Here is a 25,651-nt window from a genome sequence, read left to right on the forward strand (position 1 = left end):
GCAGCAGGTTCACGGGCGCCTCGCTTCGTCGCGGCCGGCGGGGGCGGCCCCGCGGCGCCGAGGTAAGCGCGGTGGCGGCGGGGGGCGCCGCGCCTCCGCCCCGCTCCGCTCCTTCCCTCCCGCCCCGCTCCGCTCCGCACAGGCGCGGCGGCGGCGGCAGGTGCAGGCGCTCGGTGGGGCCGCTCTGGCGCGGGGGGCTGCGGGCCGCCTCCGAGCTTCCTTCCCTGCGAGCCGCCGTCCCTGCGAGCCTCCCGCCGCAGCCGGTAACCGGAGCGCGCACCTCCAGCCGGGGCGCGCCGTGACCTTGAGGGCAGCGGATGCGGGGCTGCGGCGCGGCGGTGGCGCTGCCCCCCGGGGCCGCCCCCCGCTCACCGTGTGCTGCGCGGCCCCGATGCAGCTGCACCGGCATCACCCCCCCCCACCGCCCCCCCCAACCACCGCTGGGCACCGCGGGCCTGGCATCCGCCGCCCGGGGCCGGGCTGCGGCTGGCGGAGCCGCCGGGGCGTTGTGGATCGGGAGTCTGAACGCGCGTCTAAACGCGCCGGCTCCTCTTCGCTTCGTGAAATTTTCTCGGGGCGGGGGGGGGATGCTCGACACCGAGGGCATTTCGGTGTTGTTTTCGGCACCCCCGGTAATGCTCTGTCAGTGCCGGCGGACGGCTCCGCTCCTCGGGGTACAGCCGGCGGCGAACCCCCACGCCATGGCGAACCCCCACGCGGCGGCGCCCGGCCGGGGGCGAGGGGCCGGGTGGGCATCCAGGGCACGGCCCCCTGCCCGTCCCCCCTCGGGATCCCGAGCCGGGGGGAGCCGGGAGACGTGCCGGGCATCGCCAGCAATCTGCGGTCCGCACTTACCTGCTGCGGGAGCAGTGCGGCGCAGCGCGCCCAAAGCTGCCGCATCCCCTAAATGCTCCTGGATCCCAACGAGCTCGGGTCGGAATGGCATTTTTAGGTGGTTAAAAAGGGCTCGCCTAGGTAACTCGCCAACCTCTGGCTCATCAAATAATGCATGAGAAGGTGGTAGCGCTGGCCATAGCCGATGGGATTTTTATTTTTCCCTGTTTGTTTGAGCTTTTTGAGGATTTGTTCCAAACACCACAAATAGTGAATTCCAGCAAAAGTAAACTTGTGTATCTTTAAACTATTGACTCTGTTGGCAGGAATAGCTTCCAACGTACTAGAGCTTTAATACTTATGGCATAATGAATGGAAACTCTCTTCGTGTCAGTGGAAAAAGTGGTCACTGAATTCAGTCAGGGGAAAAAAAAAGGCTCGTACACTTAAATGTAAAATTTCTGGTCTGGAAGAGCGTTGTTGGGTTGTTCGGTGTATTGCAGTTCTCTCTGTTGGTTATGGTAACCCACCCAGGTTGGGTTATTTGGAGAAAACAAGGGTCCTGTGTTACACGCAGGCGCTTGCAGGTTTTTTCGGTCAGTATTGCTATCTTGGTGCTGAATTACAACGTTAATTGTTCAGGTCCTTCAAAAGAGAACGCTGCTTGTGATGTGGGAAATCAAAACGGTACAAGGCAAAAGTCATTTTTCTATCAGTGTGGCCGTGCTCCGCATACACGCGGTGACTCAGTATTGCATATTAAGCAGGCGCTGTGTTTGGGAATTTCAGGCGCAGACCAGACGAGTGTCACTTCAGCATGGGTTCAACTACAGGTCTTGGTTCCTTACAGACCTGCGTTGCATACAGATAATGGCATAAGCAAAGGATTCCCACTTGCACTGTATGAAGTCAACTAATAATCTGTGACTGATTCTACCAATTAAAATGCTCTGCTGCCTAATGCTGGAATCTCATTTAGAAAGTGACTCTTTCATGGACCGCAATACAGAACCTCTGTCAGCTGTTGGAGTTGTGACCCTTTAAACCGTGTTGTGGAAGCTTAACAGGAAGCGCGGACAGGCTTGTAAATATCTTGCAGCTCACAGTCATAAAGGTCTAGTAATTCCTTTTTTTTTTTTTTTTAACTGCTTGAGGTTGTTCAGAGAAGAATATGATAAAATGGAAACAGTCCTAAAATGAAGATAGTAAGGAGGAAAAGAAATGTATCCGCTGAAGCAATACAAAAAAATGATGCTTTGGAAGACTTGACTTTGCCAACGTTTATGATTTTAGAGCTGGGAACTCAATATTAACTGACGAGTTCAAAATGGACTTGGCAGAGCAATCAATAACGTGCTGTAGCAAGCAAGTCTCCTTTGACATAAGGGTGGACAAGATAACCTAAAGTATCTTCTAACTCAAATTTCTTCCATTAAGGTAGACTAAATATTAATGGCACCGAGCATTCTTTACCACTGAAATGTGACCTCAGTGATGTCTTTCAGTGTTTGAACTGTTTATTTTAATATACATTCTCTTCCATTTTTTAAAGGAAAATAATGCCCGTGCAGCAAGGATGCATATTTTGCTTAAAGTCAGCTCTCAGTTAGCAAAATTTTATCTAATGCAGATTAATGAGCAGCCGTGATTAGCCCAGGGCACACCAATGTAAATTTTATTTTTGCGAAATAGGGAAGACTACTTCAATATATAGCAGATTATTTTGGTACAGAAACACATGCTTGCTTTCTGTCAAAAGGATCGATAAAATTATAATCATGTTCTTAAATTTATGCTCTTAAGTATTCCTAACTTTTTCTAAAACGAATAATAAGGAAGAAACCCAAACTTGTTAAAAGCTGCTGTTCAGGAGATAGTGATCTTTTTTTTTTTTTTTTTTTTTTGTCGAGTATTTTAATTAAAAATTAGATAAAATCTAGGTATTGCAGTACTGTCTAAAAAGCTAAGATTAGCTCTTCTTCCTAGCTTGCTGTAGTGCAGGCAGTCTCAAGTAGATTTATTTTTTGTATTCAACCTGTTGATGTTTTTCTTGAAGGTACCATTTTTGCTTCTCATTAAGAAGTTAACAGATTGTCTGCTGTGCTCCTTGTTCTTCAAAAGTAATACAGTTGCCTGTTTAAAAAAATAAGTGAACCTATGATGATTTATGTAGAGGAAGAGTGTTTCTCACATGCGCTAATGATTAGTTACTAATCTAACTGAAAATGGCTGGTCTTCAGGTTTAGCCTTCTGTACTATTAAATAACTAATTTTGTTACTAATATTGCTTTTTCCCTAACTTTGACTTCAAATAGTGGGTAAGATCACGTTCATTGATTGCACGGCAGAGCGATAAAAAGTAAGGATCTGAGTTGATGAAACCCCCACCAATGTTTGTATCCACCTGTAAAGAGCTGAAATGTGCCCAGCGTCTCTGAAAGGGGGCACGTGCACCCAGAAGATGGAAGCAATAACGATAATTAGCATAGAAGAATGCTAGATAGGAGGAATTTCTGGGAGCTACCATGTATAATGAAATCAACAGGCGGAAAATTAGATGGACCTACTGTTGCACCTTTTCAGACTGAATGTAGATTCAACACAAGAACATGGAATCATCCAGTTCCTATTTTACTTCTAAACTATCAAGATTTCAAATGCAGTTTATACAAATGAGTTTCTAGTTTTCATGACAGGTTTCGTTTGATATGAACAGTAAATTTGAGGGATCTGCCTGTTCAAGCTATTCGTATTCCAGTAAACATTATGAAAGTGATTTCTGCTGCCACTTATAAATCTTATTCTAAATGACAGATGACAGCGGGAGGTGTTATTAGTTTAATTCTGGTGAATTGCAAAGTAGGCATGAGGCTTTCTCGGTTGGTATTTCGAAGGTCTGGTGGGAGAAGAAATGTAAAGAAAATGTAGGAGGTGTTTTTAGGAAAAAAAAAAAAGCCAGAAATGGTTCTAAAAATAAATGCAAATTCTTTTTCTCCAATAATAGATAAGATGCAAGCACGTATTACAAGACAAATAACATCTGCCCTGTCCTGGGGATTCATGGGGGAGAATGGATTGAGGGAAGAAGATACACCCTTCTGTTAGCACTGTTGCCAACTGCAGTGTGCAGTTAAGGAGTGTGTAGATAAATTTTGAGGATGACAGGGTTGATGAGCTTTGCTGCTGGTCACAAAGTCTGGGTTGTTTTGCCGTTAAAAGCATGATTGGTGTCTTCTGAGCACAAGGGTGATAATGTTGATTTATTGATGGCTTTTTCTTTTTCTTTTTTGGTTCTGCTGTGGAAAAGAAACCCAAGTAAGTTCTTGCATGACCTTTCACTTAAAGTTAACTTAGTGGTCTTTCAATATTGCTTACAAGCTGGATGCCGCATTCGTTCCCCATGAGCACAGGAAACATCATGTTCTCAAAACGCGCTTCTGCAGAGCCTATCGCTTGTAATCTGCTACCCTCACTTGTGCCCTTATATTCACAGAAAGATAAGGTGGCAGTAGGGAATACAACACTATTAGATTCTGACCACTTGGTGTACAGTGTCTGGACTATGAAGAAGAGGCCTGAGATGCACCATGCTCTGAATTAGTTGGTAGTGGCAACCCCCTTCTCAAGGCAGACAGGGTGATTCAGCCACTCTTTTATTGGTTGTAACAGAGGTGCTGAGTTACTAACATGCCATTCCTGTTCTTACCCCTGCCATCAGAGTGTTTATCAATATGGTGATAGGCACTGTACATAAAAATAAATACACGCACGCTACAGTTACTTTAAGCAGCCATCCAACTTCCTAGGATTTAGCCTAGGATTCATAGTGCTGTGTTCACTTTATGACTCTCATGTCTTTAAATAAACTGAAATTTTGGTATTTATTTTAAGGTTCTGAGTCCGAGGTGATCTTGATCATCTTTAGAGTACATGTACCAGTGAAAAAAGGTTGAATGCCCTTTACCCTGGAGTTATAGATGTGCCTTATAAAAAGGTCACACAGCCTTTTTAACATATTATTTGACAAGTGACTATCTTGTCTGCATGGCTTTTTCAAGATTGCTGCTATGTGTATGCAAACATGAGAATGTGTTGCTTGTGGTTTCTACTATGGCTTCCTGAGCAACTGCATTTCTAATGAAATCAAGACTTCTTGGCTTTGCATGATAAGATTTCTCAATAATAATAAAATAAAAAAACAACGCATGAAACCAAAAAACACACCCACAAAAAACACCCATAACCAAAACTCACCACCAACAAAAAGAAAAGCAACAGTGCATGATAAAATAAGTTTCATCTGCAAAGGCAGTCACAATATGTATCTGGCTTTGAAACAAATTAAAAACAACTGATACCTCCTTCTGGGGAAAGGTGGAAGAACAGAGACATCAGCTGTGCACGATGGAATTTTTCCACCATCTAAAGGAATAGCCAGAGTGCTCTGCTCTTAATTGGTGTAAGGAGCTTAGCCACTAGCAGTTAAGAAGTCTTGTGGCTACTGCAAACTTTTTTTTTAGGAAACCCTGTGGAATAGAATAAAATGTTAGGAGGATGGCCACTGTGACTCTTCAGAAGTTTAGAGAACACTTACATGGTAAATGTTCCAATAAATGAGTCTGTCAAGTCCTAAACAATATACTTGCTAATCGTTTCTGTTAAGATGATTGATTACTTTTATTTTTTCTTTTATTTTTTCTTTTATTTTTCTGGAGCTACAGTATCCTTGTATCATGGCCTTCTCCAGCTGTTGTGCTTATCATCATAATCGGAGACTGTGAGGACAGTGAGACAACCATTTCTGTTCTTTCCTCTTTAGCCTGTCACCATGAGGAGAAAGTTTGGTGGGGTGGCTGAGGTGATCGGTTGGCTGCCTTTGTTTCTACCCCATTCTGAGTTGCTCTGTACTTTTCTTATTTGTGCTGCTTGTGCTACACTGACCCTTTGGCCCACTGCAGCAGTAGTTCTTGTGCTAGACAATCCTAGTGCACAAAATAGGCTCCCAATGGCATGAGGTGAGAGGCACAGCTCACAGGAGGGAAGCAGTGTATTTGGATAGCTGCTGTGCGAATGTTCTTCCTTGTGTAGCTGTCAGGTGAAACTGCTTGCTAGAAAGTAGTAACCTTTTCACATAAAGAAGCCTGAAGTTACCGTTCCGATAGCAGATCGGGAAGTAGTTGGAGTGCCAGCCATGAACTAATGGCTTTCCAGAAAAGATTCTTTGGATATATCCATAAAGATCGTTGCCCTAGGTAAAATATTAAAGAATATTGTAACCCATTTGCTGTATGCCTCAGTGGTTTCTGATGCTGTAGAGGAGGAAATGAGGAACAGCTTGTCATACTGTGCACCCAGGCTTGCTTTCTGAGGCATAGCTTGGATAAGATGGAGGGGATAGAAGCAAGAAATGGGTAGAAAACATGGCAGGTATGGTTAGCCCTTAAGTTATCTGAGAAAAGGTGGTATTTTCAAATCTCTCCTAGCTATTTAGATACAGTAGAGACTAAAGCAGAAGCTTAATATGCAGGTTGAGCAGGAGTTTTTTTCACTTCCCTATATAGGTGCTATTACTGTTGAGTCACTTTGTGCTTAAATTGTTTCACATTGCTTGGGTCTGCCAGTTTTGCCCTTCACATGGGAACGAAGCTGGTGCAAAACTTTGAAGCCTATGGATGATAATGCAAATCGATACTTAAATCAGTGCAGTATCTAGCAACCTCACTCTGGTGAGTTTGTGTGAAACATGAAATAATTTAATCTGACTAGCAGTGTCTGTTCCAAACAGCTTTCAAATATATACATATATATGTATTTAGGAAGCTGGAGACTGACAGCTGGAGAGGGTAGGGAAGTGAATACCACTGGTAACACACTGATTCCAGCTGTCTTTCTTCTGCTTTATTAACAACTTGGATCACTTCGGCTTGTGTTCACCTACTTCAGCTCTGAAATCCATGTAGTTGTGACAGCTTCTTCACATCCTGAAATGAGCTTGCTTTGCATGGTGAAGTGCCTCAACGTCTTCATGAAGTCATGTTTCAGCAGTGTGTTTTGATAGCAGGTGCATCTGGCTGTGGTGACTGCAGATGTAGGGGCTCATTTCTGAACTGAATATATACTTCTCAAGTGAAGTTCATAGCAAAGCACTCAGTTATCTAAATTTTGAGAGAAGCACAGTCTATTGCTTTTTTTCTTTATATTTGGTTTCTGTTAGCGGAAGCATTTGTAGTGGAGCTACCTATAAAATGGAGATGGCTTCTCAAAGCACACACCAGTGTACAGGAGCCTTTTGAAATAGTGCGTAGCCATTTGAATAGTGCATAAAGCTATCTGAGTATGAAATAACAGTGTATAAAGCGGTGGCATGGATGTCATCTGCTTGTGAGTGAGCAGTTTGTGTGGATTTCTTTTCATTGTACAGTAAGGGCACTACCAACTCTGGACAGCAGCTTTGAGAAGAACCACCTTCCAAAAATTCCTCAGAAAAGGTTGCCTGGATTGTCCTGACTATGTGAAGTTTGACATCCTAAAGCTACAATGTGAACTTTGGCTGCTTCAAAGCTCAGGAAATCAGTTCACTGGATGTAACAATACGATAGGTGGAAGGTATTAGTTTATATTTTCTGTAGAGATAGTGCAGTAGCATTTGAATTGGTGGACTGATCAATCCAAAAACTGAATTGCTGAATTTGTATGGACCTGAAGTTTAACATTCTCATTGTATTGCTGAATATAAAGCTAAATAAATGAATGTGGAGAATAAAGCCATATTATTAATCTTGGTCAGAATGCTTTGAACTGCCCAAAGTAAATACAGTGTAATTTGGTCATAAAATAGGCATGTTGTGAGCTTCTGATAGGTGCTGCCTGAACACGATTGAGCTGACAAAATAAAAACACTATTGAAAGGCTTTCTTCTTCCCTGCAGTGGTTCAGCGTAGCTGGAAATGGTGACGTGTCCAGTACTGGGCTTAAGTAGCAGGGCTGCTAGGTAATCCAGATCTCCCTGGGTGAAGGTAGACGAAGATGGGGCTGTCCTGGGCCTTGCCCATGTCAAGTGCCTGCCTTGCTGTGGTGGAGCAGTGCAGATCCAAAGGAGTAGACTGTGTCCTGGTGGTGTAACACGTCTCTGCCTTGAGAAGCTCAGCAAAGACACGCATGATGCCTGGCACCTTGGATGCAGCTGCTCCATGTGGCAGTTCAGGTCAAGGGCCCTCTGGTTAGGCAGGAGGCCTGTGGGAAAGGTCTTGGGCATCCTGGGCATGATCCTATCCCGTACCTAAAGGGGACCTACAAGAAAGCTGGGGAGGGACTGTTCACAGCGAGCGTAGTGATAGGACAAAGGGTAATGGTTTTAAACTAAAAGAGGGGAAATTGAGATTAGATATAAGGAGGAAATTCTTCACTTGTAGGGTGGTGAGGCACTGGCACAGGCTGCCCAGAGAAGCTGTGGATGCCCCACCCCTGGAAGTGCTCAAGGCCAGGCTGGATGGGGCTTTGGGCAGACTGGTCTGGTGGGAGGTGTCCCTGCCCATGGTACAGGAGTCATAATTAGATGGCCTTTAAGGTCCGTTCCAGTCCAAAGCATTCTTTGATCTTGCCAGACAAGTGGGTTTGGAGTTGGCAGAGTGCTTGTGTGCTGGTGAGGGCTAACCTGCCTTGGGCTGCGTTAGCCAAAGCGTGGTCTGTGAGTGCAGAAAAAAGGTGATTGCCCTCAGTGTGCTCGCAGGCAGCATCCAAAATGGTGTCATGTTTTGCATGTCTGTGACAAACAAGAGGCCAGGAGAGGGTCAGTAAGCCACTTAGGGGTCTGTGTGGTGGTATGTGAGGAGAGGCTGAGAAAGGTGGCTGTGCTCCTTCTGGAAAGGAGAAGGATGGGGGGCATAGGGGACCCTAGATTATCACTGGGATGTTATAGAGAAAGTACAGTCAATGGTGTTTTGTTTTTCTCCAGGGTGAGCATGTGGTTGAAGAGAAGAGCTTCCATGGTTGTCTTGTGCTGTTGAGGTTTGTGCTGCCCTGGGAGGGGGCAGCCCCCACCTGCATGTTGACCTTCAGAAGGAGCCACATGCATTGCTTCTGTCTTCTTGTCACTAATTCTCATCTAGGTCTGTTCTCTGACCTTGTGGTCAGGTGAGCATTAGAGCCAGCACATGCCAGGGCACAGGGCTATACCTTCTGGCAGCAGCCTGCATTCAGATATTCCTAAACTAACTGTGAAACCACATCCTTACTTTCACATGTGCCTGCTTTTACATAGTAATGTATCTGCTTGATATGCTAATTTAGCGAGCTGGCTGCCGTTAACACTGGTAGCGCAATCCTTGCCCTTTACATAACCACCTCAACAACTGAATCCAGTCACTCCAGGCCTCTTTTGCTGCTGAGCAGACATAAGCACTTCCAAGATGAGATTCATGTGACTATTTTAGATTGTGTCCTAGATAGCTTCTGCTGAAAGATTAAATTCAGCTCTAATTTATCCATTTCCTATTTAAAATGGGAAAAAAAAAGCAGCCTGGGGTTCATACTTTAGATAGAATTATTACCATTTGTTCAGGTGGATATCACATGGTGGTAAGAAAGAATAAAAACTTTTAACATATATAATTCAAATAACAGACATCGATGCGTCTCTCCCTTTGGTGAAAGGAAAGTGGGATGGCGAAGGGCAAAACTTAAGAGTTGTTTTCTAAAAACTAAAATTTTCATCTGCTACCTGCTGCCTATTACTAATTAAGTACTAAATTTAAGAGAGTGATTAATACTGGAATCAGTAATTGTTCAGCAGTATACTAAATATAAGGTGTTATCTCAGTTTTTAAATTGAAATGCTTAACAGTAAGCCTCTACAGATACTTAAATATAGCTGCTGTGATTTTAAAATGTACAATTCTCTGGAATTTGCTGTAGATAATTATCCAAGAAGAAAAGTACTCCATACACACCAGTGTTTTAAGCTTTTTCTGAGCTTTTTTTGCACCACATAAATTTCATAAATGGATCATGTTGTATGTTACTGATTAGAAGGCCAGTCTGAGTCATGCAAATGTAAAGGGTATTATAAACACCAAGATGTGCTACTAGTAGGATTTTAGGAGTTTTACAGAAGCTTGAGGTGAAGTACATTCAGCTGTCAGTGAGATAGTCTTCAGTCTCTTCAAGTCTTCCCTTTCCTAATTTGTGTCTTTTTATAAGATACTAAATATTATTAAAGATATTATTACTTCGGAGCTTAATGAGATACCAGTTGCAAGTTGAACTACAGTTGTGGTATTATGTTTAACAAATAAATTGCTATGTGAATGTGAATTTGTGGCATTAACCTTGCTTATACCAGCTGTCTGACTTCATAGTCATATAAATTCAGTAATGTCTTTTGAAAAACAGCTTTTCTGAGAGTATAGTTTCACATTTGCTTGGCTTAAACAGGTTCTGCATAGCTCTGTCTCCTGTTTTGAACTGGCACTCGTACGAGCTTATCAGTGTAGTAAGCCTGGTTATAGATCCAGTCTGCCTGAAACCTACATTTTTCCTGTATTCATCAGCTTCCTATTCAAACTTGTTCTGCATCTGCCAAAACTCTTCACTTTCACAAGAGACAGCAGTAATCTGGGGGATGAGAGGATAATCAGGGTGGTTGGGACACATCTTGATCCTTGGACATCACCTTGCTTGTGACAGAAGAGGCAGCGATTTTTGTGCTGCTATATAAAGTGTGCTGGGCATCCTGACCACAATCCTGGGAATGGGACAGAGAGAGCAAAAAGGAAGTGGTGCTTGAGCCCTGAATTTTCAAAGCAAAACTATGACGTGGTCCTCACCCGTGCAGGAGAGGAACTGGAGTCAGCTGTACGATATTTAACCTTAAGTTCATTCTGTAAGAGAGGAACCCATTTGGCCCACGCTGACTTACTCATTTAACAAATCTATAAAGGAAAAATGAAGCTGAGAAGTGGACACTTCTTTTCTGTAGGAGGTGGGGAACAGAAGCAGCCATCTAATTTACTAAAGGATGATTTTTCTATTTTTAAAACCTGAAACAAGTGAACGGTAAATTCCATTGCTCTAGGGGCATTCTTCTTCTTCTTGGGTAAGGTAGTGATTAAAGTCTAATGAATGAAGCTGTCAAAGCTTCTTAAACTTGATGCAAAGTTTAGAAAGACTGAAATTTACTTTCTTTGGGGATGGAGAGTGTTTTGCTGCTTTTTTTTTAAATAAACTTTTGAGACTAAACAATTCTTTGCATTCATGTGAGCTTTTCATATACTAACTTTTAAATAGTGAAGGTTAGAAATAACCGCCCAATGAAATGTGATGAATGCTTAAGATTGGCCTAGAGCTGAGATGGCAAAAAGCTATCAATTTGTCTTCTTAAAGCCTGTTCCTCTTTCAAGCCATTTCCACAGCAGCTGCCATGTCAACACCCTTCAGTCATAATTGCCAACTCCACAGCAGGCTGATCAATGGAAATACTAAATAGAGCAGCAGAGCTCTTCCTTCAGAGGATGTGGAAAACCAGATTTGTGGCTAGGTGTGTACCTTTGGGAACACCAGCAGGAAGGCTGAGCCTCTTGTTGCGTTCCAGCCCTAGTGGTGCCCTGCCTTCCTGGCCTCTCTGCTAGTGAGTCGTCTTGAAGTCTGAGAAAAATCTGCTCTCTGAGATCCAAGTATGCTGCTCTTTGAGATATGAAGCACTAGCAGGGTTTAGCCTTTCCATCAATGAGAAACAGTAGAATCTGAATCAGCTGTTGATCAGCTGAAATGGAAGATACGTATTTTGACATGTTAAGGTATCAGACTTAGGGTACTGGTTATTACTGTTAGAGTTGCTTCTGACACTACTGTCAGATGCAAGTCTTTGAGACATGAGTGTTAGTTGGGGATTGAAAACAAAACACCAGCTCTTCTGGCTATTGACATGGGTCTGTGAAAGCCAGAGGAAGTTCTTGTCTTGCTTTAAACTAACTGCATTATGTTTGCTGTCTCAGTTTTTTTAGTGCTTTCTCACAAGGTATCTCTTCTACAGCTGATTAGTAAAATGATGTCTGTACTCCCTCTGCTGGCTCTGCAAAAATAACTTTACTCAGACTAAATAGCTGAGTAGTACCTCTCAGATAACCGTATGTGAAATGCTGACTTATGAACAGCTTACTGAATGGAAGAGGGGTTTTCCTGAAAAATGGGTCAACAAATAGTTACTGAAAGCTAATCAGGTGTCTCAGATGCTATCTCCTGCTATAATGGTAAACACTGGTGTTGTATATACCTTTGTAATTGTAGTATGGTCTGTTTTTGTGTGTCATTGACTGGATGGGGCTATCCAAGCCAAGATACTAAATACTTACACACCTAGGCATACATTTGATCCCTATTTTTATAGTTACTTTTCACAATTGTTGTACACTATGTTTACATAATATCTGGAAGCCTCACATGGGGGAGCAACTTATATCCTTCCATGAAGTACAGTGCTCTGTATATTTGTTTGTTTATCCTCAGACTATTTATTTTTTCCCATGAGATACCAGATACTCAGACAGGGTGAAAGAAGGGAGTTCAAGGAGTTCAAGACCTTGAAGAAGGTCTCAGTGTATAGATCATGAACACAGTGAAAGCAGTTGCTCTTGAAAGTCATGGACATCTTCGCATGCCAGTCCAATGTATTCTGCTTTCTTGTTTTTCTGATGTTATGACTATCACATGACCATTCCGGTTGTTTTTACTTTCTGCAATTTGGGGCTGGTGTGACAGTTTTGGAGGACTGAGGGAATAAGCTTCGCTACTATACTAGTTAGTAACTGCTCTGAAACTGGAGAAATAGCATAAGAAGCAAGATTGCCTTTTCGCATATATTAGTTCAGGATATCTCTGAACAAGAACCCCTGAGCCTTACAATGTGGAGAGTCTGGCTTCTTGTTGCTGAGTCTGAGGATGTATCCTGGCTTTTCATGCCCGCAAGGTACATTTCCTGGAAAGTACAGAGCCTTTTGTCCAGGCGTTTGGTAGTGTAATTCATGACTGTCAAATGCTTCAGAGCTGTGAGACTACTGTGCAAACCTGATTTAAGAATTCATTGCAGTCAAATGTTCCGGCTCTTCCAGTTAGACATCTCTTTTGGTATACCTGGGGCTGTCTGCAGGTACCTTTAGGCACTGTTATACTTGAAAGAGACTGCTTGGCTCTGTGACAGCAGGCAATTGATTCGGCTTTTGCACAGTTGGAGCAAGTCGTCCTGTAGTGACTGTTCACCCTACCATATAATATCCTGCCCTTCCAGTTTTTCCCTTTGGGCATCCTATTGTGGGTTTAGGTCCTAGAGTTTAGCCCTGTGACTTGGATATACACCACTTATGATCAGAATTTAGAGTTTCATGGTCATGCTGAGTCACTTTTGGTTTATTATACAAAGATGTGTTTTAATAATGTTCATGTTAACAAGTAAACCGCAACTCGCTGACCTGCATAATACAAGCCATAAAGATTAACTGAATGCCTTGCCTTGAACCCAAGTCTTGTCAAGCAAGAGCAGCTGAAAAGTCTCAGAGAAATGCTTCATTTTTCTAGGAAAGCCTAGCTTGGAGGAATCTAAGACTTCTCAAAATGGCTTAAAATAATAAATTATCTTAAAATAGCTTAGTTTATGATTTTTTTTCAGCAATTTTACTGTGAGGAAATGAAATACTTGAAAATAGTTGCTCAGTGAATTTATTTTATTTTTTTTGACAGCTAATGTCTTATTTTAATTATAGTTGCTCAACAAAAAGGTAGTGTTTTAGTAAGCACTTGCTTCTTTGAGTTCTAAGGAAGAAAGATGTCTCAAAAGCTAGGCTGTGTTAATCGCATGAATCAGGCACCATGCCTCAAACTAGTTTCTGGTCTTGATAGACACCTGTGTATCTGTCTAAAATTGTTTCATTTAGTTTGAGTCTGTTTTCTGGCTGTATAGTCTTTGAGAACATTGTCCAGTTCCTTTACTTGGATAACTGCTCTGAACTGTGTACAAATAACAGTAAAATAAGATATTTTTCCACCCTTGCTCCCCCCTCCAAAAAAAAAACAAAACAAACAAACAAACAAAAAAAACACCATCAGAAACCCCAAACCACCAAATAATTTCATGCTGTTTTGTTGAGAGGGAAGGATTCCAATAGGAATGAATACACATGCAAAACTGCCTTCTGTAGCAGGAGTAGCTCTGTAGCACACTGAGAATTGGCTTGCTGTTAGGTAGGCTAGAGAGAGACCTGCATGTTTGCTGCTGGTATGAGTCTACAGGTGTAACATACACAAGTGCACTTAAGCGTTCAGTGTAAACAGGTTTGTTCCAAAGGTGAGCTGGAAGCATTGTTTATAGGTTGTGCTGCTAAAGCTGTGAATGCTAAACACGAAGGATATTCATGATCCTGTTGGTATAAACAGAGGCCTGTTTTTAAGTACCCCTTTGCTTCAGAAAAGGAGGAAAAAGGAGGAGGAAAGGAGGAGAAATATTTTAAAATATTGGAAGTAGAGTGAAGTTAGGAATTAAACTAAACATAGGTACCATGGTGGAAGTTAGGTTTCAAACCTGTTCAACACAGTGTACAGCCCTGAATGTGCACATAACTTAAATGAGCTAAGTCATAGCATAACTTCAAAATGAGGCACAGGGTTGGTAACATGTGGGGCTCCTCAATAAGAAGTTTCAGTTTTTTGAGCAGTGTTTGCTCGCCTGCCTAGAGTGAACTTCAGTTTGGAACGTCCTGTGAAGGTTAGCAGACTTCATACTTGCACAGTTCTTTTTCAAAATCTTGTCTACCTCAGGTTGGTTTTTTGGAAATGTTTCTAGAATAATTCTTAATTAGGATTTCAGACATGGCCATTTCTTGTGCTTTCTTTAACTCTATTTAAAAAAAAAAAAAAAAGTCACTCTTGATGGACTCAAGTAATTTACATTTTTGGAAAAGGTCTTAGCATGACTGCGTCCTAGCAACCTATTTTCTCCATTGCACATGGAGACACTGCCCTCTGTCCTTCAAGTTAGAATCTTTTGAAGGTGCCAAGAAGCCAGTGATGTCCTGGGAGGAAGGCAGGAATACAGGAGGCTGCTTGGGAAACATAGTGGAGCACCAGGTAGCAGTGGGGAGACTTACGCTCAAAATTACTTCTAGAAGTACCAAGTCCCTAAGGGCAGGAGCTTATGGCAACTCATGTTACAACTCCTGAGTTGTGGTGCTGTATCATTCTTGTTTTGTGATACTTTGATACCCTCCTCAATCATTTCCCTCTGTGGGGAAAGTCATTTCTCACTGCAGGCTGGTGGAGGCTTCTCCCCACCTGTGTGCTGCAGTAAGGGAAGCTTAGGAGCTGTGAGGGTTAGATAAAAATGTAATTTAGCTTCTGGCTTTTCAGAGCTAGTCTGCGAGCCACAGCTAGTTGTATGGGGAAAGAAACTCAGTGAGCTGAGGTGTGCTGCAGTCAGGCTTGGAATTGCAGTGGCTTTCCAAGGAAGTTCAATGGAATCCTTGAGCTGGACATACAGATGTAGTTCTTGGAAGAACTCGTGCCTTCAGCAGTGGCCAGCTGGAGTTAGTCTAACATGTAAACTTTTGCAGGTTGCTAGAAGTAAATCACTTGGAGGACTGATACTGTCCTTCCCAATTCCCTTTCTTCAGATATACTCTTATGCTATTGCTGGAAATGATCTGACTGCAAAAGTTGCAGAACATTACTGTGCACCACTGCAAACTAAACTCTCGTGGGAAGTATCTGTATGTAGAAGGAACAGAACAGGTCTGACGCAGCTGAGTCAGTGATGATCTGTAGCCTTTATAGATGAGTAGGCTCTTGGCCCTTAGGGTAAGCTGCAGCTGAGCTAATCATGCTAGGCTACTGATTCATATGTCCTCTTTTGGTGAGAGCTGTATTACCAATATACCTACACCTAGGAGTTACTGCTGCAGGTTCAGAGCTGCCTTAGCGTGAGACTGGTGCTTCAGTATGGACATCGATGGGTAGCTACGCTATAAGCACTGAGAGTGCTGCCTCTCTCTCCCTGCCCTGTTTCTGATGGCCTTGTACTGCAGTTGAGATGGGAGTGAGGGAAGTGAATATCCTCAGCACTGAAGAGGCCCAAGTGGTTGTCCAGAAGCATTTCAAGGCATGGCCTTTCCCTGCTTGAAGCATTGTAAGCATTGTGGTAGAGCTAAGCAGCCACCAATTCACTTCCTCATCTGAATGCCTGCTCTTACTTACTAATCTATATGAGCTGCTGTTTGACAGTAGCTATGAACTTCAAGCAGCGTCTGGCCTTGGTAGCAAAGTGATGTATCACATGATTTGTTTAGTGGCAGGTCACTTTGTCTCAAATAGCAGAGGGAAAACCGACCTTTCTGTAATGGAGATAAATGTTATCTTAAAGGTAGCAGCAACATAGTAATTCTATGAAGGAGCTGCTCCCAGTAGTATCTGATTTGTATGTCCATCCCGTAAGGTTAGCGTATCTATGTGGCCTTTATGACTTCTACAAATAAATCATCTGCTGGAAAAACTTCTGAGGAATCTGTTGTGGTAACTTGTTTGGCTAGTAGTAGAAACTTTAAATATTTTTGGCTTTGTTTTGTTGCTGTGGAAAAAATGCTTTTTGGATAGCTGCATTCTGCAGGCTGCAAGTATCCCAAATATAGACTGAAAAGGACTGTAATGTATGCCTACTCTAAGTTAGTGTGAGGATGGAGGCTTGGGAACATGCATAGTGCTTTTTTTGGATTTTTTTTTTTTTTTTTCTCTTAGGATCCAGAAGAGATTATCCTGTTGCTGGCAAAAATTAAAATAAAATAAAGTCTTAAAGATCATGGAAGCGGTGGCACTAGAGTGGAGAGAAGTCAGGAGTGGTAAAGGAAGAGGTGCTAAAAGTGCTTGAAGTAATGGGTGTCCCATGGCAGATGGATTTAGTACAGGACCAAAACAAGGCTGAGGCACAGTGAAAGACAAGTAAAAAGGCACACAAGAAGTTGCCGTGCTAAGCCCTGCATTGATGTAGCGGCAGGATTTTTCATAGTCTATTACTCATTAATGGTGTTGCCAGCTAATGTAGGTTGCCTTTCCCTGTGCAAAAGGATAAGGATAGCAGAAATAATATGTCAGAAGGTGAAAGAAAGTTGGTAGAGCTTTTAGCGCTAAAGAAGGAGAGCTGTCTCTGTGGGTGTAAGCCTTACCCTCGGTGTTGTAGCACAGCTGTATCTTCGGTCATCTGAGGATGGTGACAGGCTTGCTACTTGGCTTGTTAGACCTCGTAAATTGCTCTGATGGGAATTGCAGCTTTGTGCATCTTATTTACCAACAGTGCTTGTACAACCCCTGCCCACACTGAAGAAATAAACTCTGCCAAAAGAACTTCTTTCCTTACATTTAACGCTGGCCATAAATTGTCACGTAACTCTTAGAGATCACAAAACATTTAATTCATCATTGTTCTGTGGACACATACCAATAGCTATATTGCGGTAACGCTTCATTGCATGGAGGGGCTGGGGTAGTGGTGGTGAAACCAACCTGGAACAATGAGTGTTGTTTAAAAGTAGTTGAAAGAGCAGGATAGTGGAGGCAGCATGAGATTTTAGCCTTTAAATAGCTGTCAGGCTCCAGAAAGACCAAAAAGTATAGTCGTGAGAAAAGAGCAGTTCTGAAACTGGAGAAGTGCCCTAAGGATAAAGCAGTATGCAATGTCACTAAATGGTAAAACATACCAGGTAATGCAATGAGACTTAACTTACTGAAGCTACTTCTTAAACTGTACCAGAAGGGGAAAAGCCTGCTAGAATGGCTTAGTGAGCTAATCTCTCAACATTTATCCAAATAGCTAAAGGGATGCTCAGTATGACCATAATGAAGTTTGCAAAAGATTCCACAATGTTGCTTCTGCAAAGCCATAAAGTATATTCTCACACTCAAATGTTTGAGGGAAAAAGAAGGGGGAGGGGGAGGACCCACCTCCATTAGGAGCAGCAAACTTGTGCAGTAATTCAGGAAGAGCTACATAAAACTCATAAATGGTCTACCCTTGAATTAACAAACTTTGTCTCCTTGGCAATAGGAGATGGCAAATGTAATAGCTTTTGAAAGGGGTTTTCTCACAACTCTTCAGCCAGTTTGTCTGGTGTATTTCTGGCAGGCAGGGATTAATATGGCATTCAGGGGAAGCTAGCATTTTTTCAAGAAGCAAGCTTTAAAAGTAAGGGTAAGGATGTTCTTGTATTTCCAAAAGGCTTTTGAAAAATCTCAAGATGAAAGCTCTTGAACCTGGCATGTTACAGGACAACAGGAAAGCTTCTTAAATGTGGGCTGCAAGAGAACAAAACAAATATTCCACTTGGCATTAGTGTCTGCTCATTGAGATAGGTCACCAGAGCTGGGCTTTTTGTTTTGGTTGTGCTTTTATATTTTTAGTTCCAAACCATCACTTAAGAGGGGTGTGGGAGAATGATGGTTTTGAGGATTATGAATGGCCATTTGCTACATAAATCTGGCCATTTCTATATTGTTCTTACAGTTCAATTATCATATAGAAGAATATTTATTTCTACTGTTTTTACATAGTAGTAAGCTAGTCCAAGGTAGTAAAAAAGTCTTCAGACTTTTCCAAATTAATTGTACTGCCCTAATTGAAAGGAGTCAGTCATACACAGAGTGACTTTATGGGAGTAATTAGGTTTAATCTCATTAGGCATAAATATTTCCCAGTACTCCTAGGACTAATCTAAAATTTCACTCTAGGTTTCTTGAATATAGAAGGAATCAGGTGGGTAGCTTAAGGCTTTTGGCCCCTCTTTGTTACCAGGAAGCATGGTTACGATCAAAAAGCCACAGTTCTGCTTAAGTGGTTTTAATATTCTTGTAGAAGAAGAAAAGGGGTGTGCATATCATGGTGAAAGGGGAAATGTCTTGTTCTGGCTGAAATGCTACATGCAATTTAACTTGCCCATGTTTTAATATAAATGGAGGCATTGTGCTATGAAATGAGGAATGATAATTTCTGGTGTTAGGAACTCCTCCAAGATGACTTTAGCTTCAGAGCAATTTTCACCTTTGCTGCTTACTGTCTTATGTGAAGGGAAGAAAATCATTGCTCAAACGGAGTAAAACAATCATAGTGGTATGCATGTACTGTGGGAAGTAAAAGATGGAAGTAAAAATAGAGGTAACATCAGAATTGTGTGTTTAGCTGAGAATGAGTAGGTTTAGGCAGCAAAAAAAATAGAGACTCGGAGTGGGGGGTTAAAATAAATAAAAATTGCTCAAGAAAAGTAATATACCCGCGGGAATAACTGTTATGAGGAATTCACGGCCTGTTTTGCTCTGAGTCATGATTATTGTCAGAATAGACCAGCTGGATGCATTTTCTACAGACGTGTGCTAACCTTTAAATACAACAAGTAACCAAAATCCAGGACTCCAGTTCCAGCTCTGTTGGATGAAGTTTGGCATAGTTTCCGTCTCACTTTCCTTTTACTTGAAACTTGGCTGCGTATAGCAGTGTCATGGGCTCAGGATATGCCTCATTTAACACATGCCTGACAGGTTTTGTGACTGGAATGCATCTTGTAATTTGGGAATGCAAGCAAGCTCTGTTGTAATCTAATGATGCATAATTTTAATTAGCACAATGTCATATGTTACCTTCTCTTTTATAGAAAAAGTTCAGCTTCTTGTGCTGTAATTTTTGCCAGTGCTGTTTGGGTAAACCCAGAAAAGTGTAGTAAGTTGTTCTTGAGCCTATTAATGTGTATATATGTCAGTTAATGACTTTATTGGGCCCCTACTATCCCTTCCCCCCGACTTTTAGGGCTATATATTATGTTATTAATGTGACAGACCTGTTAATAGAACTTAGATGACAGCACAATTATCCTGAATAAACATTTTTAGTCTGGACTGTGCAGGATTAAGAGACTTTAAATCCTCAGTCATCTATTCAGGGTCTGATGGATCTGAACTAAAGTAAGAGATTGGGCATTAGGCAAGCAAACTTTTTTTTTTTCAATTTCATTTTTAAACTCTGGTAGATGGGAATCCTGTGAGATCCCTTGTCTGGCTTCAGCCATCAGCTGCCTTAGTCCAAATTTTGGCAGCTCTGCTCATCTCAAGTTATCTGAGGAAGCTGACGCACACAGTAAATGCATCTTAGGTACTTGAACACACTAGAAATAATGCCTAATGGGACAAAGTCATATCTAGAGGTTAAAACTTATTTCATGTGGGATTATAGTCTTAACTTGGAATTATGTGGCATTATAAGCACTCCTGTCAAATGTAGCCTTTTTGTTTTCATCTGATGTCACTGTAGAGCAAAAAGGAGATGAGATCAGTAGAAGACAGTACTGACAAGGATGCTTCAGGCCCTAGGGGTTGAACAGGGAAAAAGCCTTTTGAGTGTTGGTCAGGGTGGTAGACCGCAGGAGGTCCCTTGACGTATTTGGAATAATTTCTGTTTCCAGAAAAAGCAATTGAGTAGTTAAAAACTCAACTCTTCTGAATATGTTCGGGGCATGAAGTGTTACCAGTGTGGAAAGAAGCATTTGGCATCTTGTGGATGACTCAGCATCGTAACATGAAATAGGAAAATAGGAACACCTAGTGTTTTAAATACCTGGAACACTGGATGCTTTCTGTAATTTGACAGGCTGATGACGGCATTGACTTTATTCTCTAGGGCTTCCCAGTATGTTTCAGTCTGTTGTTCCTTGGAAATATCTGTATGTTTTTCTAAAGCCCAGCTTGTTTGACCAGTCTCTTCTTACTTCTGTTTAGTTTTCTTGTTAAAGTCAAAATACCTTCAGAAAGCTAGTGATTAGTTTAGGCTTTTGATAAAACAGCTCATCTGCTAAGGCTACTCTGTACAATACTTTCCAGTCTCGTTTCTTAATCCAGCTGTCATTGTAGTTGGGGACGACTTGCTTCATGACTGTGGAAGTGCTAGGGCTTGGAAGAGGCATGGCAGTGCAGTTTGGCCTAGTGGTATAAAACTGCTCGCTTGCTGGGCTCCTTGCAGAGGCTGCAGTGAGCTGCTTTGTAGGAGAAGGTCATGTTCTTTGTGCTGTGCATGACCATTAATACAAAGGAAAACTTCTCAACAGCTCAATGTTTATGGTAAAGAGATCAAAATCCACCATTACTAGTTGTCTAATAACTCATCTTTATGACTGTTACAACTTTCTCTTACTGCCCTGGAAATAGGGAGGGAATGATGTGGGAGTCTTTTGCGTGAAAGTTGTTAATTTCTACTGCTGAATTTACGTCAGGCTACCGAAGACCTAATTTGTTAGGTGTCATTTCAATAACAACTGGTTAGGGGTCTTAAAGCAAATCAAACTGTATTAGATGAAATGGCTGCTACAGAGATCATGGTCACAATAGTCACCAGCAATCCTTTAGGTAAATGGTAAATACCAGTGTTTACATTCATGGCAGAGTCTGGAACGGCAGCCAGTTTTATTTCAGCTAAGTACATCTGTCTCCCAGGAGATTAAGCTTCAGAACAAAATAAAATTTCTCTTTGAAAACTCAGCAAAATTCAGAACCCTTGATTAATTTACTGCTTAGAAGACAGGAGCTGTAATAAACAAAAGTTGTCAGAACAATGCTGCTAGGCACACGTAGGGCTGGAACGTGATGTGTTTAAAAACTCCTTGTTGCTGAGCATCTCCTGTGGCTGTGCACTTATGCTCATCTCTTCCATCTTACTTCAGCTGCCCCTTCAGAAGCCAGGCTCTGAGACACCTACGCCAGAACGGCAGCAGCGTGCCACGAAGTGACTTGACTCCTCTACACGTTCACTTATGCATGTTTTAACCTGCAGGATCATGACCTGTAAATGCCTGCTGTTCTTTATGAGACTCTTGTTTAATTTGCAGTAGCTTGCATTTACTGTGAAGCAGGTGATGAATTTCTGTAGTATTCTAAGCTGGTGGGACGGTCTGTCTCTTTAAAACAGAAAACTGACCCTCCAGAGCAGAAGACCTCAGACTTTTTCAGCATGCTCTCCAGGTCAATTTATTACAATTACTTTCCAGTATAGTAATATTATGGACAACTTTTTCCTCCCCTCCCTAATCATGCAGTAGCTTGAGGCTATGGAACGTGCCCAGTACTGTGGATTTCAGCCTAACGTATGTGAAGGCATATTATATTTTTCAGTGTTTTGAAAGTGCTTGTATAAAACGTTAACAGATTAAAATGGCATGAGAACTGAAACATATGGGGACAGTTCTTATCACTGCAGCTTCTTGGTATGTAGATCTGTCCGGTCTTCATTGAACTAATTAGATTAAACAAAGGCTTTCCTGAGATAATCACTTTGCAAGCCTTTTCCTATATTACAGCAACCAGCTTTACTGTGTTGTTGAAGGTCACATGCTAGTACCAGCTAATGCTTAAAGTCTGAATGCATAGTGTTCAAACAGACGTATAAATAAAATGAGTAGCACAGGATATGTAATTGTCAAAGCTTTGACTCTTGAGATTTAGCTGGAGTTCTTAAGATTTAATTTTCTTAATGCATATTAAAATGTTTCCTGCAGATTGGTTACTCCTTGGTGAAGCCAGTATTAAATGTGAATTAAATAACTGGAAAGGTTTGGGTAGGCCTTTATTGGTGTCTTAGGTCTTGTGTGTCCTGGCAATAGTGATTATGCTACATCAGACTTCTGCTGTTTACATTTTTATTGTGTGTTGCCACTTCAAGCTATTACTGCGTGGTGGTTTTAATTTTAACAAATGCAGAAGGATTATTGCTTGGTTCCAAATACAGAGTTTAGTATTGCTTCTGCCTGTCACGGACTACTTGTAGAGACCCTTTCTGAAACATTCTTAACTTTCAGGGCTGTCTTAATAGCAGGATTTTTTTTTTCTTTCCTATTTTCATGTTTTCTATTTAGGGTGTTAGAACACTGCGCAGAACATTACAGCTTCTTCTAGCTTGGTCAACACACCGTGTTCTGGTGGCACCAGATAGAGTTATAGGCTACGTTATAGGCATCTCCCCATGCAGGCTTTTGAGTTTGCCTTTTCTGATCCGGCTGTAGAGGCTCACAAGGTGATACAACCTGCAGCACTCATGGAAATATCAAACCTGTGGTTCAATGATCTTTGAATTATTGTCTTCATCTCATAACAAAGCACGCTGATGTTATTCAACATCAGATTGATTTGGGTATGGGGTTCAGGAGTAGTACTCATGGTAGGCACCCACAATGACATTACGTATCAGCAAAGCTGTTACAGTCAGAGAACCATGGAGTCCTTTCAGAGAGATTTGCACAAGTATCTGAATCCTGCCTACAACAGTATCGACTTTTTCCATCAGGTGCCTCTTCAGTGCAGGCATTTTAGTCACTTGAGTGTGACAGACAATACCTCTACAGTTACTGCTAGTCCAAGTGATAAGGAAACAAGGTTGATGTGCTGAATGGAAGACTGACTTCTCCCTCACAATCACCTGGTGCACAGCTTTCAGCTGAACAGTGACATACCTGCAGCTGAATTAAACATTAAATAAGCTCCAACTTCAGTAATGGCTTGCAAGTGACTGGTTGTTCTGATAATTGTTACCTGATTTTAAAATTTGGGATATTAGCAGATTGGAAGTTTAGGGTGAATTGCTTCAGAGCTATAACTATAATGCTTTGGAGCTCTTACTGCTCGAACAATGTCTCAAATGGCTGCTGCAAGAATTGAGTTTGGAACGAACACTGATCAAAACAAAATAATCTGATACTGGAAAAGATGAATATTATTAGATGACCTGTGTGGCTTAAGAAATACACTTTCTTTTGGTACTGGAGTTTCAGTGTTTACAGTTTCATTATGCATTGCCACTTTCTTGTTACAGCAAGTTCCAACAGTCCACTGTAACAGGAAACGACTGAATGTTGCAAGGCTTGGCATCGAGCCTCATAAAGGATATTTCTTAAAGATGTTTGTAGTGAGATTTTTTCAGTAGAAATCAGCAAAGAAACTAGGTTAAGATACACATCCATTCTGTACTCACATGCTTTTATACTGTCTGTTGAATTACCTGGTAAAAGTGGGCTACTGGAGCAGATTCTTTCTGATCTGATTTGGTGTAACAGTTGCTGGTGTTTAAACAAGGTTTTATGATTTGGAGCAGAACTGGTCTTGCTCAGTATTCAGGATTTGAAGATTCTGTTCCTCTGAATTTTCCAGAGCTATTTCTGAGCAGGGACACCCAGAATAGTCTGTAACGTTACTGGAACTGATTTGCAGAACTGCGCCATTTTTGTAGCATTAATGTAAATTCTTGAAGCTGTCTGGGAACCCTAAGGGTCAGATCTGTTGGAATGTTAGAATATCACTGAGGTACTTCAGAATACTGAAAGGGTGTTTCAGGTGTAACCTGTTAGCAATATGTAATCACTACATTATTATGTCTTAGTGAAAACGGATCTAGATGGCACAAAAATGATAGAGTGGAGTATGAAGCATAGTATGAGCTACTGATTAAGCGATATTATTGCTCTTCTGATGACTACACATGAAAACAAGTCTTGGCATGGCTCATCAGTACTCCATTGCAAAGCTTTTCAGTAGTAAGTTAGCAATGACTACAACTGTAGCTTTTCCTAACCTCATATCTGTACCTGGATTTGGGAGTATTTGGGTCCAAAGTGCAGAGCTACTGTGAGAGGCTTGAGCTGAGCTTTTCTTAAGGCTGGCCAGCTTTATTAAATTTGAATTAATTTTGATTGTAATTAGTTGTGGGGCATTCTGCTTGGTCTGTTCTTGCACAATTAGCAGCTGCTGCATCTACTCCATAGCTATACAAACTCATTTGCCTCATCTGCTTTTTATTACACTGTCACAGCTTGTGATCAGATGCCAGCTGATAAATCCTAGGCTCCCAGTTGGCCAACAGTATCAGGGTTTTGGCCTTTAGTTAAAGATGTGGTGTGGCTTTAAAGAGCACTCTTCCATACATGAGCTTACATTAGTTTCTTAACTTACAGGGTACTGTAGCAGAACTTGTTAAGAGTCATCAGCTGAAGAATACTTGTTAATCAAATCAGTGCATCCTAGAATGCAAGTTAACACCATTGAAATGGACTCTTAAACTATTGTAGTAGTTTTTTTGTTTTGTTTGTTTGTTTTGCATGTAACATGGAGAAAGCTATCAAGGTATGAACTGAAATTTTTAATTTATTTAACCTGTTGGTATTATGGGATGTGGAAGTTTTAAGCATATGAGTATTGATTGCTTTATGCTTCTTATTTTTCTCCAGAATGCAGCCATATCTGGTCTTTTCTCAGGATTTTCCAGTGATAGGAGTAGAAGAACAGCTGTAGTAGTGACACTGTCACTCCTGCATCTTTCAGCATCAATGGTTGTCTTCAGTGCAAATGCAGTACTGTGTCTGGGTGCTCAAAGTGGTAGATCAGCTACAGATGTAGCCAATTGTTTCCAGAGCAGAGAACCGAGACTTTCCTGCAACACTGACCTTAAGTTTCTGGTAATCAGGTGCTTACACCTAGATGTGGACACAGTAGTTGAGCAAAACAGTCCTCTGACCTGGCAGGGCCAGAATTATTTTCTTTCCTACGTGACTCTGCCTTTACAAAGCAACATAGTCTGGTAACTACTTGCCTTTGCTAGGCAATGACTACATGATGTGATGAGCATTCAGTACAACAATACCAGAGTTTCTAGATGAGTTCCACTAAATTTGAATTCTTCTTAAAGCCTGATGGGTTGGTAGGCAGCGCTATGCTAGGCAAAGGGGAATATGGCACCCTGGGGTCTTGTTGACCTGGAAGTGCCCACGTT

The 25,651-nt window shown here is 41.7% G+C and overlaps 1 protein-coding gene across 4 annotated transcripts in view; it reads left to right on the top strand.

Annotated features, from left to right (window-relative positions):
- ATP2B1 (ATPase plasma membrane Ca2+ transporting 1) overlaps positions 1 to 25,651 on the top strand; it is a 63,573-nt gene that overhangs the window by 1,172 nt on the left and 36,750 nt on the right. For 3 of the 4 annotated variants that reach the window (XM_035337600.1, XM_035337574.1, XM_035337591.1), the window contains exon 1: positions 1 to 62. The exons of the other annotated variant lie outside the window; for it this stretch is intronic. The gene's annotated coding sequence lies outside the window, so the exon portion shown is untranslated. The remainder of the gene's footprint in view (positions 63 to 25,651) is intronic. 4 annotated transcript variants of the gene reach the window in all.

This window comes from Oxyura jamaicensis, chromosome 1 (assembly GCF_011077185.1).
Source record: "Oxyura jamaicensis isolate SHBP4307 breed ruddy duck chromosome 1, BPBGC_Ojam_1.0, whole genome shotgun sequence".
In the NCBI taxonomy this organism is placed as follows: domain Eukaryota; kingdom Metazoa; phylum Chordata; class Aves; order Anseriformes; family Anatidae; genus Oxyura; species Oxyura jamaicensis.